Raw genomic sequence first — 12,518 nt, 5'->3', positions numbered from 1 at the left:
TTGTTTCTCTCTGCTTTACGGGGGGGGAAGTGGGATTGAAACTAGGGGTGTACCGAATAGTAAATTTACCATTCGGCCGAATGCCAAATAGAAGACCAAAGTATTCTGCTGGAGCCGAATAGTTACCGAATAGTAGATTACCACTGTCAAGGTATGCCTAACAAGCCAAAACTGTTGGCTTTGCCAATGCTTGTTTTACAGGGCTTCAGTGCAAGACATGCTTGTAAATGGATCATAGCTCTAGCTCAGCTTGTAACTAAGCTTTAGAAGGGGAGGACCCTGAAGAAAGAAAGAAAGAAAGAAAGAAAGAAAGAAAGAAAGAAAGAAAGAAAGAAAGAAAGAAAGAAAGAAAGAAAGAAAGAAAGAAAGAAAGAAAGAAAGAAAGAAAGAAAGAAAGAAAAGGAATGAAAGACACAGAGAAGGAATGAAAGAAACAGAAAGAAACAAAGAGAGAAGGAAAGAAAGAAAGAAAAAAGAGAAAGAAACAGAGAAAGAAAGAGAAAGAAAGAGAAAGAAACAGAAGGAAAGAAAGACATAGAAGGAAAGAAAGAAAGAAAAAAGAGAAAGAAACAGAGAAAGAAAGAAAAAAGAGAGAGGAAAGAGAAAGAATTGCAGTGTGCCGTCCTCCAGGGATAGGATTAAAGAGCACATCACTGCCGTGCTTTCTTAAGCCATTAGAGCTCCTCTCTAGCAGTCTTTGCGTTGCGGAATTCGATGGCTCCTCAACAAAGTGCCCGAGCCCTGGGTACAGCGGGAGGCCCTCCCTGCTCCAGGGGGTGCCTCCTTGGAATATAATAGCTGCTCTCGGCTGCCATGGAAGTGTTAAATGCAGTGAAACCAGAGAGCCTGGGAGACAGCTGCAGGCCCCGCCCCCGGTATGTCTGGACAAGAATTCAGAGGCTACTCCCTCCCCAACCCCATGAGCCCCCAGCATGCACACATTGTCATGCAGTTTGGGAAATGATTTGAATATGTGACAGGCGGCCCCCCTTTAACTTTCCCACCTCCTCGCTGGTACACCTCCCCTGCCCCCACTCCTCATCTGTGCCACAGAAAGCAAACAGGGAAGCAGCCAGCGACGCATTCCATTGTTGAAATAACATCCACAGAACTCCTCATGCTCTGTACTGTACAGCGTTTTCTATCAGCTGTTTTTCTGATGCGCATGACTGTTTGATGCTTACCTCAATGTACCAAGGGTTTTGTTGGTCTGCGGAGGCTAAAGGGGGGCCTCTCGTGCACACACCATTATTTAAGTGGCCATTAACCCCAGACACGGCTGAATCTCGAGAGCCAAAGTGCCACAGACGGAACGCTCGCTCGCTCACTGTGCTATAATTGGATGGGCTGGGACCTCCTGGGTTTCCGCCCGCAATACGCGACAGCGTGCCTGCTTCCAGTGCTAACTGAAAGTAAATTGCCTTTCAGAACATCATTGGCAGTGGGTTCTTCTTCCGCCAATGTACAAAAAGCAAAGGCAGAGGAAATCGGGACAGAAGAGAGTTGACAAAACGCAAAGGGGAACCTATTCGGCTTCGAGTAATAATTAATTAATTATTCGGCCGGAGGCCGAATAGTTAATTTCAGCCGGAATTCGGCCGAATAATTACTCGAAGCCGAATTTCGGTACACCCCTAATTGAAACTGAAATTGTTGATTGTTATTCCTGAAGCCTGTGTGCCCTCATTCCATCTCTTCATCTTGCATATTGGGTGGAGTGAGTAACAACAGGGGGAAAGAGTGATCACATTGTCTTTGGTTAAATTCATATCACGTTTATTTCTGTGTTGCATTCTTTCATATCACTGCATTTCATCCAACCCACACAGGTTATTCGCTGCTACATAAATCTTCCAATTCTTACTCCAAATTGATTAAAGAGGTTGTTGATATTGTACTATTACCCATTGCTGATCATTGCATAAATATTCATAAGTGTGATATTCCGATATTGTTCATATTCATAAAAGTGTATCTATTGTTTAATTCTTCAAATAAATCTTTTAATTTGCAAAACAAACCTTCTTCTTGGTTAAGTGAGACCGGGGGGATTCAAAGAGAGGGGCATTATATAAGGGTACATCATCCAGAATAAAAGAACTTTTGACATAAAAATATATAACTAAGGGTTTCCATTGGGCATCCCATACTAGGCATTGACTTAGGTGGAGTGTTGTGTTGAAGCCGCATACACCTTCAAATTGAAAATGTTGTCCTCTATTACTGCAAAGGTTGGGAAAACACGCAGATACTATGGGTCCTTACACCCATTGTCAGCCTCTTTAAATAGACTGGTTTGTTATATGCTGGGAGGGGAGATAAAAATGAAGTATACCGTTTATTTTGGGAGAAACTATTGACAACAGCATATCAGAGTTAAATACTGGGAATAACAACATTTTGTTATAATACTTGCAAAATTGTAAATGGTGCTCATGCAGGGACAGCTTCATTGGCTGGATTGTTGGGATGAGGTTGGGGTCAGACCACACATCCTTTACGGTTCCTGCTAAGGGACCTCGAAATTGGGCCGTAAGGGATTACCGGCACCGGTCTCCTTACCGGTGCTCGATATCCCTTACCGCCCAACTCATAATGATCCCCTATGTCCTACATATATTGCAAAAGGTGTAAAAATACATCACCTGAAGCTGTATAATATAACCAACTGTAAATCACAATAAAGATGAGTGATGTTCTAAAATTCTAGCGATCTTCATCAGACCCTGGTGACAGACCCTTCACTATGGTCCTTCTGTAGAAAACTTAAAACCTGGCTCTTCAATCAAGACATTAAGAATCACACCAAGTCCACCAGTGAGCACTAGGTAACCCTCCTTGTCCATTCTCCAAAGACAAGGCTTGCATAGTGGAACTAGGAAAATGTATTCTGTAAATGTAAGAATGTAATATAATGGACTAAGCTTGAAATGTAACTGTAATCACTTGTGACAATGCAACTGAACAAACATGTATAGATACTATACTTGCAGTCAGCAATATAACTGTAGAATCAAGTTTTTGCAATGTAACCGTTTTCTCAAGCACAAACGCCCAGATGCCTAAAGGTTAGGTGACTATATAAATGTAATACATAAATAAATAAATCATTGTTGAAAAGTGGAAAGAAGATAAAGTATTATAAATACTGACACTTGTACAAACAAAAAACGTCATTTTCTGATTGTTCATAGCACAACACACACATCACCTTTATAAATGAGCCATACCAAACATTCCAGAGAATCACTGAAGAGAGAGATATGGATTTTTGTTTTAAAAATGTGTTTTTGTTCCAAATTTGTAAGTGTCTTCCCCATATTTTATGTGTGGAAAACTGTTTTAAACATGATCTATTTTTAGATCCTTTTCATTATGACCAGAATTGATGTAGTTGGTCACTAGTGGAGCGTATATAACTGGAGGTCCTCTGTATTATATCAATTCCATAACTTGGGAAATCTCCTAGTTACCCTAACCCAGGTACCTGTCATGTGTACACAATGGTAACAATGGGCCTCATTACAAGATTTGTGGAATGGGTTTAACGGCGCCGGTAATGGTGCCGGCACCGTTAAACCCACTCCGCACTATTATGAAGTTCCCTTGCGGGACCCGCTGTGGACGTCTGGTTTTTCCAGACGTCCATAGCGGGTCCCGCGAGGGAACCAGGGAGCTAACAATGGGCCCATTATGAGTGGGCCCTTTGTTAGCTCCCTCCCCATTCCCATTGAGCCCTATGGGGGCTCAAATGGGAATGGGGAAGGGCCGGGCCCGAGTTCCCTGAAGGAGGAATTACCGGGCCCTCCATACTCAAAATGGCCCGGTAATTCCGCATTCAGGGAACCCGGACAAGATTTTGGAGGCAGCCATGGCGCTAATAGCGCGATGGCTACCTCCAAAGTCGTAATGAGGCCCCATGATTTGCCAAGAAACCAATCATTAGGTTGGAGTATATCAACTGGGATTAAAGGTCTGCTCTTCAGGCTACAATAAGGTCAAGGGCCTTTGAGCGAAGTTGGAATAATAGTCATGAGGTATTTTTCTGCATTTAAAGGCACAGTAAAGACGTGCTTTAAGAGGATCTGTAGTTATTTATTGCTTTACTTAAATGATGTATTTCCCTTGAGCTGCTTACTCTGACCCATACAATGATATCTTTGTTGCACACCCCCAGTAAGGTTAGGATGCCAGTGACCTTATCTTCCCTTTGCAGGCCACTTGGTATCAGAACACCCATCCACCAAAACAGGACAGCTTTAGGAGCAAAATATTTGTCAATTTTGCATGGCCACACACACATCTCTCTCATGGTCGGACAGATTCTCTGCACCATGAAACCTAAGGGGAGTGGTACATCCCCTAGGCGGTCACAGACATAGGGCACTGTCTAACAGTCAAAGGGCTTCCTGCACATTGGCTGGTAGCATTCTCCTACCAATGCCTGGACGATGTGTGTGCCAAACTATGAATCACCCCTGAGAAGCATTTCCATTGCAGTGAGTTGACATCCCCTATGGTTTTCTTTTGTTTACTCATGCAAGATTGCCTCGAGACATTCTGGTCGAAGAAAGCATGCTGAGTGTCCACCTGCACGTCCCTACATCCGAGGTTTGATTGGCACTTTTATAATTCCGCTGGTGGTAACACCATGAAAAATCCCAAATGGAGCCCTATGGACTCCAAAAAATGTAGATTTACACAGCCGAACCACCACTTCTAATCCAGCAGTATTACCACCCGAGGTAATACCACCTGACCAAGTGATGGTAACAGTAATACCATTTGGTGGTATCTCAGGGGTATGACTGCCGAGTTACCACCAAACACATAATGGGGGTCATTACGAGTTTGGAGGCAGCCATGGCGCTAATAGCATGGCTGCCTCCAAACCCGGGTCCGGGTCCAGTGTCTCTGAATGGGGATTTACTGGGTCATTCCAACCTTGGAGGACCCAGTAAGTCCCCATTCAGAAAACCATTCACCAATCCATTTGAGCCCCAAAATGGCTCAATAGGAATGGGGAAGGAGCAAATAACTGGCCCGCTAATCGCGGGCCCGTTATTTGCTCCATGGTCCCTTAACGGGACCGGCTAAGAATGGCTGGTCAGACCAGCCATTCCTGGTGGGACCCGCTAAGGGACTTCGGAATATGGCGGTAGGGTGTTAATGGCACCGGCATCCTTACCGGTGCCGTTAACCCCCTACCGCCATACTCGGAATGAGGCCCAATGAGCCCCAATGTATTAATATATATATATTTTTTCACCTTGTTATTCATGCACATGACCCGCATGGGTGAAAGCCGAAGGACAGGCTTTTATGTCTGCTTCCTTATTTATGGTGATAGTATCTGTACACTCTATTTTTATATGTTGGGTGTATTTGTCAATTCTGATTGAGTAAAAGTGACTGATACACCCCTTATCTGTAGGGCTGGGTAGTAGCCTTCTGAAAGTCACATTTGCCATTACCCGAGTAAACTGAGAGGCAATGGCCCTCATTGCAACTTTGCCGGTCCGGAAACAACGGTGATGGTAAGCTTAACGGCGCCTTTGTATCTGGACCGGCAAAGTACAAGTCTGTGGGTTTGTTGCCTTTCCGCGCACCAGGTCTGCCCAGGCGGGCGGAACAGCACCTGCCCACCGACGTTCATGGAAGCACCAGCACCATTATTAACGGTGCCGGTGCTACCATGGTCCCCATGGGAATGGGGACTACCAATTACTGCCACCTGATTTACCGGTTCGCCAATACTGTAATACCTTGGTATTTCCGGGAAGTTAGGCGGCGGTAAATCATCACGAGTCTGGCGGCGGCCTGCTGGTTTTACCGGCACGGCTACGGCTGTACTCGTAATGATGCCCAATGTAAAAACAGATAACACAAATTCACAGCACCCAATAGAAGCACATTTGTTGTAGCAAAAAGGTATGCAAATATATGGATGTTACAGCAGCAGTCACTAATGGTATTGTTACAGCTGATGCAAAAAACATCAAAGTACAATTTTGACATGATCAACTGTCCAGCATTTTAATGGACTTCAAGGAATACAGAATTCATAGTTCCCTTTAGAAGAAACTATGTTTCAACAGAAGAACGCACATCTGTATTTCATGACAAATAGTGCATTTGATTACTGATATTGCTGCTGATGAAAAAACATCACGAGCAAGTCTAATAATTTCCACTCTTAGTCCACACTCTGCACGATCAACCTGTGCTGTTTATTTTCATTTACAGAATTAAGCACATCGTGCACCTGATAACACCTTTGAAATGCTAATTAAGCGGCAGGACTGTTTGTTTCCCTAATGCACAAGCAGTTCCACATCAAGAACTTACAGATGTAGGTTGATGGCTTCAAAGTGCACCACGTGACCCACAGAAGCGAAGGCATTACTGTGAGAATGTCAATATTTAAAGTCCTCTTTTGTTGCATAAATATTTCACAGAATAACACCAATAATGTTCTTTGAACTTCATGATTTCAGGTTACTTAATGTTGCTTGTCTGTAATTTCATTCAGACATCAGGTTCTTTACCGCTGCTTGCCCCTGGGAACATTTTAAAATGTCAACCCCAACACTTTGCTTTTCAGCCTGTTCTGTCACTCTCCGTATGGTACATTGTATATATTCAGAATAGGTCTGGACACTATGCATGCAGGGCCTAATGTCCAAAAACATGCCCTGAACATTCCTTTCATCCTGTGTCCAATAAAGTAATAATTTGAATTGTGTAACCATTCTATTATTAACATCTGATTTATTCAGTATACACGAATTACTTTTATAACGAACCCAAAATAACGAAAAAGACTGATGTTTCTGTTAAAAGTATATTATTTTTTTAATTTTTTATTGTGCATTTAGTTTAAATGAACACAAATCTTTAAGCACCTACATTTTTCGCATATATAAAACTTGCATATATAAAACTTACACATATAAACATTTTCATAAACATCATGAATAAGAAATCCCAACAGTATCCTCATTTATTGTTAAAAGTGTCCCGTAAAATCATATTCCCATCATCTCCACATTCTTTTCCATGTCTTTCTATTCCACAAGAGCGGTAGCGCGTATAACGATAGATTGAGCTCCACATGTAGCGCGTATAACGATAGATTGAGCTCCACATGTAGCGCGTATAACAATAGATTGAGCTCCACAAGTAGCGCGTATAACGATAGATTGAGCTCCACATGTAGCGCGTATAACCATAGATTGAGCTCCACATGTAGCACGTATAACGATAGATTGAGCTCCACAAGAGCGGTAGCGCGTATAACGATAGATTGAGCTCCACATGTTGTTGACCAAAACTGATCGTAAAGGATGGTATCCTTATTTCGTACATATTCTGAGTTCCCTTTTGCATAACTATCAGCCAGTTTGGGACAAGCTGTTAAAAAGTGTCGACATGTTTCAATTACAGTAGTAATCATAATCAGTTGAGGATTTTGCTTGCCACGTTCCCACATATTCTTTAGTGGGAAGAAGGTTTAGTCTTTCATACAGTATGAAGCGTTTCAGATCAGTTGAGCAAATCTTAATCAGATAACTAAAAGGTCTGTAGTAGGGAAAGCTCTGATATGAGTATTCCTTGTATCTCTTCTTGTTGTGTTAGTTTGTCTATATTGAGTGCCTTATCCCACAATTATGTTTTTGGTTTTATTTTTGTTTCAAAGTTCGGCAAGGTTACAAAAATATCTGGCTCAATATCGAATGCTTCAAGATGAGATTTTACAGTTGTTTTTAAATCCTCGATAAAGGCATTTTTTCCGATCATCATCCATGCCATTTCCTAACAATTGTAAAAGGGCCTTTGAGTTGCGGTCTGTTCTCAACAATTTGGCGTATAGCAACACACGTTGTACGCACCACACAGACTTTAGCAAGCACAGCCCATTCTCTAGCCTTAACGCCTCAATCAGTACTGATTTCGGCAAGTTGATGATTGTACATAGCAGTTGGCCCTGAATTCTTTCTAGCCATTATGCATGTGTACTGGGGTGTGCATCAAGGGAATACAATATAGTAGGCACAATGCTTAAACGATAAACACGAAAACCCTCAATATTGTGCATTCCTCAACGTTCTATATAATGTTTTAGGGCAGGCCTTTTTTTTCTATATTTTCCCTTTGACCACTGCTCCATAATAAGAAGGAGGAAGCCTGATTTTAATGGGGAAACCCAAGTATGTAAATTCTCTTGTCCTTTCCAAATCCATGTATGAAGGCACCAAACAAAAGGATCCTTTTCTGAGATGCCCTTACTCAGACACATTGGGCTTCACTATAAGTTTGCCCGTCTGGGAACTACGGTACTGTAGTTCCCAGACCGGCAAACTACGAGTTGTGCTCTCGGGTGCCTTCCTGCGAGCACAGCATGTCCGATGCACCGGGACCATTATAAACGGTGCCGGTGCATCCAACCTCCCCATTCCCATTCGGCCCTATGGGGCCGAATGGGAATGGGGAACATCTTTTTTCTGGCGGCCGCAAATGGGCAATTATCGGGTCCGGCAGGGCCATAATGACCCGGTAAATGCCCATTTGGGGGTATCGGAAAAAATTGCAAGTTTGGCGGCAGCAAGGCTACCACCAAACTTATCATGAGGCCCATTGTCTTAGGGCCTCATTACACGGACGCGGTAAGGGTTAACGGTCACCGTTAATGGTACCGGTGACCGTTAACCCTTACAGCCTTACTACGAGGTCCCTTTGCGGGTTGGAGACTTTAACGCCTGCTTTTTGCAGGCGTTAAAAACCAACCCGCCAAGGGACCAGGGAGCTAATTACGGTACCGCAATTTGCGGTGCCGTAATTAGCACCTTCCCCATTCCCATTATGCCCTATGGGGCAAAAATGGGAATGGGGAAGGGCAATGGGGGAAGGGGGAATTACCGCCCCACCAACCTTGGAATAGGGCAGTAATTCCCCTTTCCTCCAAGGTGGTGCCGGTATTTTACCGGCATGGACCAAGGTGCTAATAGCACCTTGGTCCACCGCCGTCCGTGTAATGAGGCCCTTAGTCTTTTTTGCATTTATTATCATGTGATTCACATTTGCATATGCTTCCAGCTCATCTATCGTGCGCTGCAGACCAATTGGAGTGCAGTCGAACAGCATTATGTCATCTGCGTATGATAAGCATGTTATTAGGGTACCATTTACCTTTAGTGGGAAATTGCAGACACGTTGCAACTCTTATACTTAACCTTCTGAGGTTAAGTATATTGTGATAAAGGTGTGCGTATACAGTTGTTGTAAGTAGTGTATATCCCATCGATATCCCATGTCCTAAGTTTTTTGCATATTCTTGGTCTTGAGATCAGGTCAAAAGCCGTTGTGAAATCGATGTAACAACAGTATAGATTAGTGCCCTTCTTGTATTCGTGTTCCGCTAATTGTAATATGCAACTATTAGTTAGAGTGCTATATTTTCTTCTGAAACCCTTTTGAAGGAGGGTAAGTAGTTGGCTTTTTTCCAATCAGGTTGTGAGTTTGCCTAGTATACTACTAGCGAAAATCTTTTGACTTGTGTCCATCATTGTCAGGAGGCGATAGTTGGAGGGAATCAATCTATCACCCCGTTTAAATACTGGAACAGGGACAGACCTACCCCAGCTTCATGGAATGGAGCCAGTTTTCACTACATGGAAATATAGCACATTAAGTATTTTTACCCATAATTCAGGTTAATCTTTTAACACTATGGGCCTCATTACGAATCAGGCGTTAAGGGGTTAACGGCGTTGTAAACGGCGCCGACCCTTAACGCCTGATTACAAGGTCCCTTAGCGCCATGGTGATATTAACGCCTGCTTTTTGCAGGCGTTAAAATCCATGGCGCTAAGGGACCATGGTGCTAATTACGCCACCCTAATTTACGGTGGCGTAATTAGCGCCTTCCCCACTCCCATTATGCCCTATGGGGAAAAAATGGGAATGGGGAAGGGTAAAATGGGAAATGGGGATTTACCGCCCCACTCACCTTGGAATGGGGCAGTAAATCCGCCATCCACCATGGTCTAAACGTAGTTTACACCATGGTGGTAAGGGTACGACCCAGGCGGTAACTTACCGCCTGGGTCGTAATGAAGCCCTATGTTTGGAATTCCATCCGTGCACGGGAGGCCTTGGTTTTTGGAATGATTCTTATCAAGTGCTCCTCATCTATGTCTAAAGCTAGGCACTGCCATTGGATTTTGTCTATTTTCCTTTTCATACTATTTACAAAAGAAAGAATCAGTGTCAGTGTCAGGGGTGTCCAAGGTGTTATATAATTCCTGAATATGCCTAGACCATAATTCTTGAGCTACAGTATTTAATTCAGCTGGACACATAGAGTTCCGAAATGTGTTGTAACATGATCAAAACAAACGTTTTTATCCACTCAAATAATCTAAGTCAATTTGCATTTCTGGTAGAGAGTTTGTGCTGATTGAGCCAATTTCTATAGTTTGCAAATTCATAATTCTATTTTGTTTTTCGTATGCATCTAGCGCAGGGTGAGCTATTACTGCCACTCAATCCTTACGGAGCAGAATTTTCTTTGCATCTATGAGGATATGAAATGTCTCTAATGATGTCATGTTTTCTGGGCCTGTGATTCTCCTTCCCACAGGCTGAATTATTATGACGATCATTCATCCTAGGTCCCATTCAGCCATGCTCAGTGCCTTTTCCAAGCTTGTTTGGTCATTGGTTATTCACAACTTTTATATTTTTCGCTGACCAATGTAATCGAGTTCCCTGTATGTTTGAGGCAATGTTTAACTTTCTAGATATATTCACAGAATCATCTACCATATCGATATACTAACTCAAAATTGCATGGTCACTTGGAACATTGTGTGAAATTACTATACTACTACATCTGGCTTTTCTTTTTTGAAAATTGGTCTTATTGATTTTAAACAAGGTTTTTCCAGTATTCAATACAAACATATTAAAGTGACATGGCAATTGCAAGGTGAAAAGAAGAGAAGGAAAAGGGAGGGGAGGAAAAGGAGAAGGGGTGGGAGAAAAGAAAAGAGGAGAGGAGAAAGGAAGAAAGAAGAAAAGAAATTGCATTACAATTGCTCGTGGTACCAAATATCCTCGATTTAACCCTTGCCCGCCTCCCCCCACCCTTCAACCCTGATGGTTACCGAAAACAGCAAAGATTATCATAATCCGGGAAAGGAATTCATAAACTGCTTCAGGTGCTAAGACATCGGTACTTCTTGTGACATTCAAAATCAGAATTGACATTACAGGATAATCAATATAATGGCGTTCAGTCATATCGTGTTGCACACTTGGTATTTTACGTGATGTACTTGGCTCGAAACTCAGACCATTCGTTATCAATGGAAGTGTGGTCTCCATGGATGGCTGCTGTCAGTTTGTCCATGTTGAAAATGTTACGGGAGACATTGATCAACTCGCTTTCGTTGGTAAACTTGTTCTTTTCCACACGGTTGTGAGACAGGCTCTCACTGCCAACAAGAGCCTGTGTGTCATTTTGAGTAGCTTAATTATTTGTTCTTCCGTCTCCACTAGACTAACTAGGATCATGAATGGTTGCTTCTCCCTCTCCTCCCCTTCAAGCTCTTTAATCCAGCTGAGGACTTCATCCCAATATGCTTTGACCGCCCAACACCCCCACCACATATGCCAATAGTCTGCTTTCTGGCCACAACCTCGCCAGCAGAATGGGCTTACATCCTGATACATTATAGCTAGTCTAAGTGGGCCGTATTGCCATCTAATTAATAGCTTGATCCCATGTAATGTATACTGACATGAGATAGAGGTTTTCAAGGTCCTTCTACATATCCTGAGCCATGTCTTTGGGGAGAGGCGTCTGCCAAGATCTGTTTCCCACTTGTGCTTTAATGTGACTTAGGGGGTTGTATTGACTTCAACTAGTGCTGTCTTACATTACGCATATAAGGCCCTTGGAACCTGAGCGGGTGTCCAGAATTGTCTCGAATGGTGTAAGATCTCTCTGTAGAGTTTCCCTTCAAACCACTCGAGTCATGACACCTTTTAGTTTTAGATATTGAAACACTGAGAGTGGACCCAGGCCTAAGGCTTCTTCCAGCTCCTGGATGGTGATAAATGTGTAATTCCTCCACAGTTGCTTTGCCCTTTCCAGCCCGGCGTCATACCAAGAATCATAGCTGCCTGGATCTGGGATATCGTCCCAAACGCCCGGTGCCCATAAGTGTGATAGGGGAGAGGGCCATGTTGTGATCCCTTTCATCCCTTTATTTGGTTTCCATATAGCCCATATGGTCCCGAAAATGGGATGGTTTTTAATGCTGTTGCGTAATAGGGGTCCTGGTACCCATAACCATTCTCCCACAATTAATGGTCAGAGGTGATAGTTCTCTAGGCATATCCATTGGGGTTCTTTCTACTGCCTGACGTGTGGGAACAGCACTCATAGTTGGGCTGTCCTATAGTAGAGTTCTATGTCTGGGAGGCCTTCCCCGCCATTATCTTTCTGAAGG

The sequence above is a fragment of the Ambystoma mexicanum genome, chromosome 12, assembly GCF_040938575.1.
Source record: "Ambystoma mexicanum isolate Mex_15411 chromosome 12, UKY_AmexF1_1, whole genome shotgun sequence".
Taxonomy (NCBI): domain Eukaryota; kingdom Metazoa; phylum Chordata; class Amphibia; order Caudata; family Ambystomatidae; genus Ambystoma; species Ambystoma mexicanum.
This window is presented reverse-complemented; position numbering follows the sequence as displayed.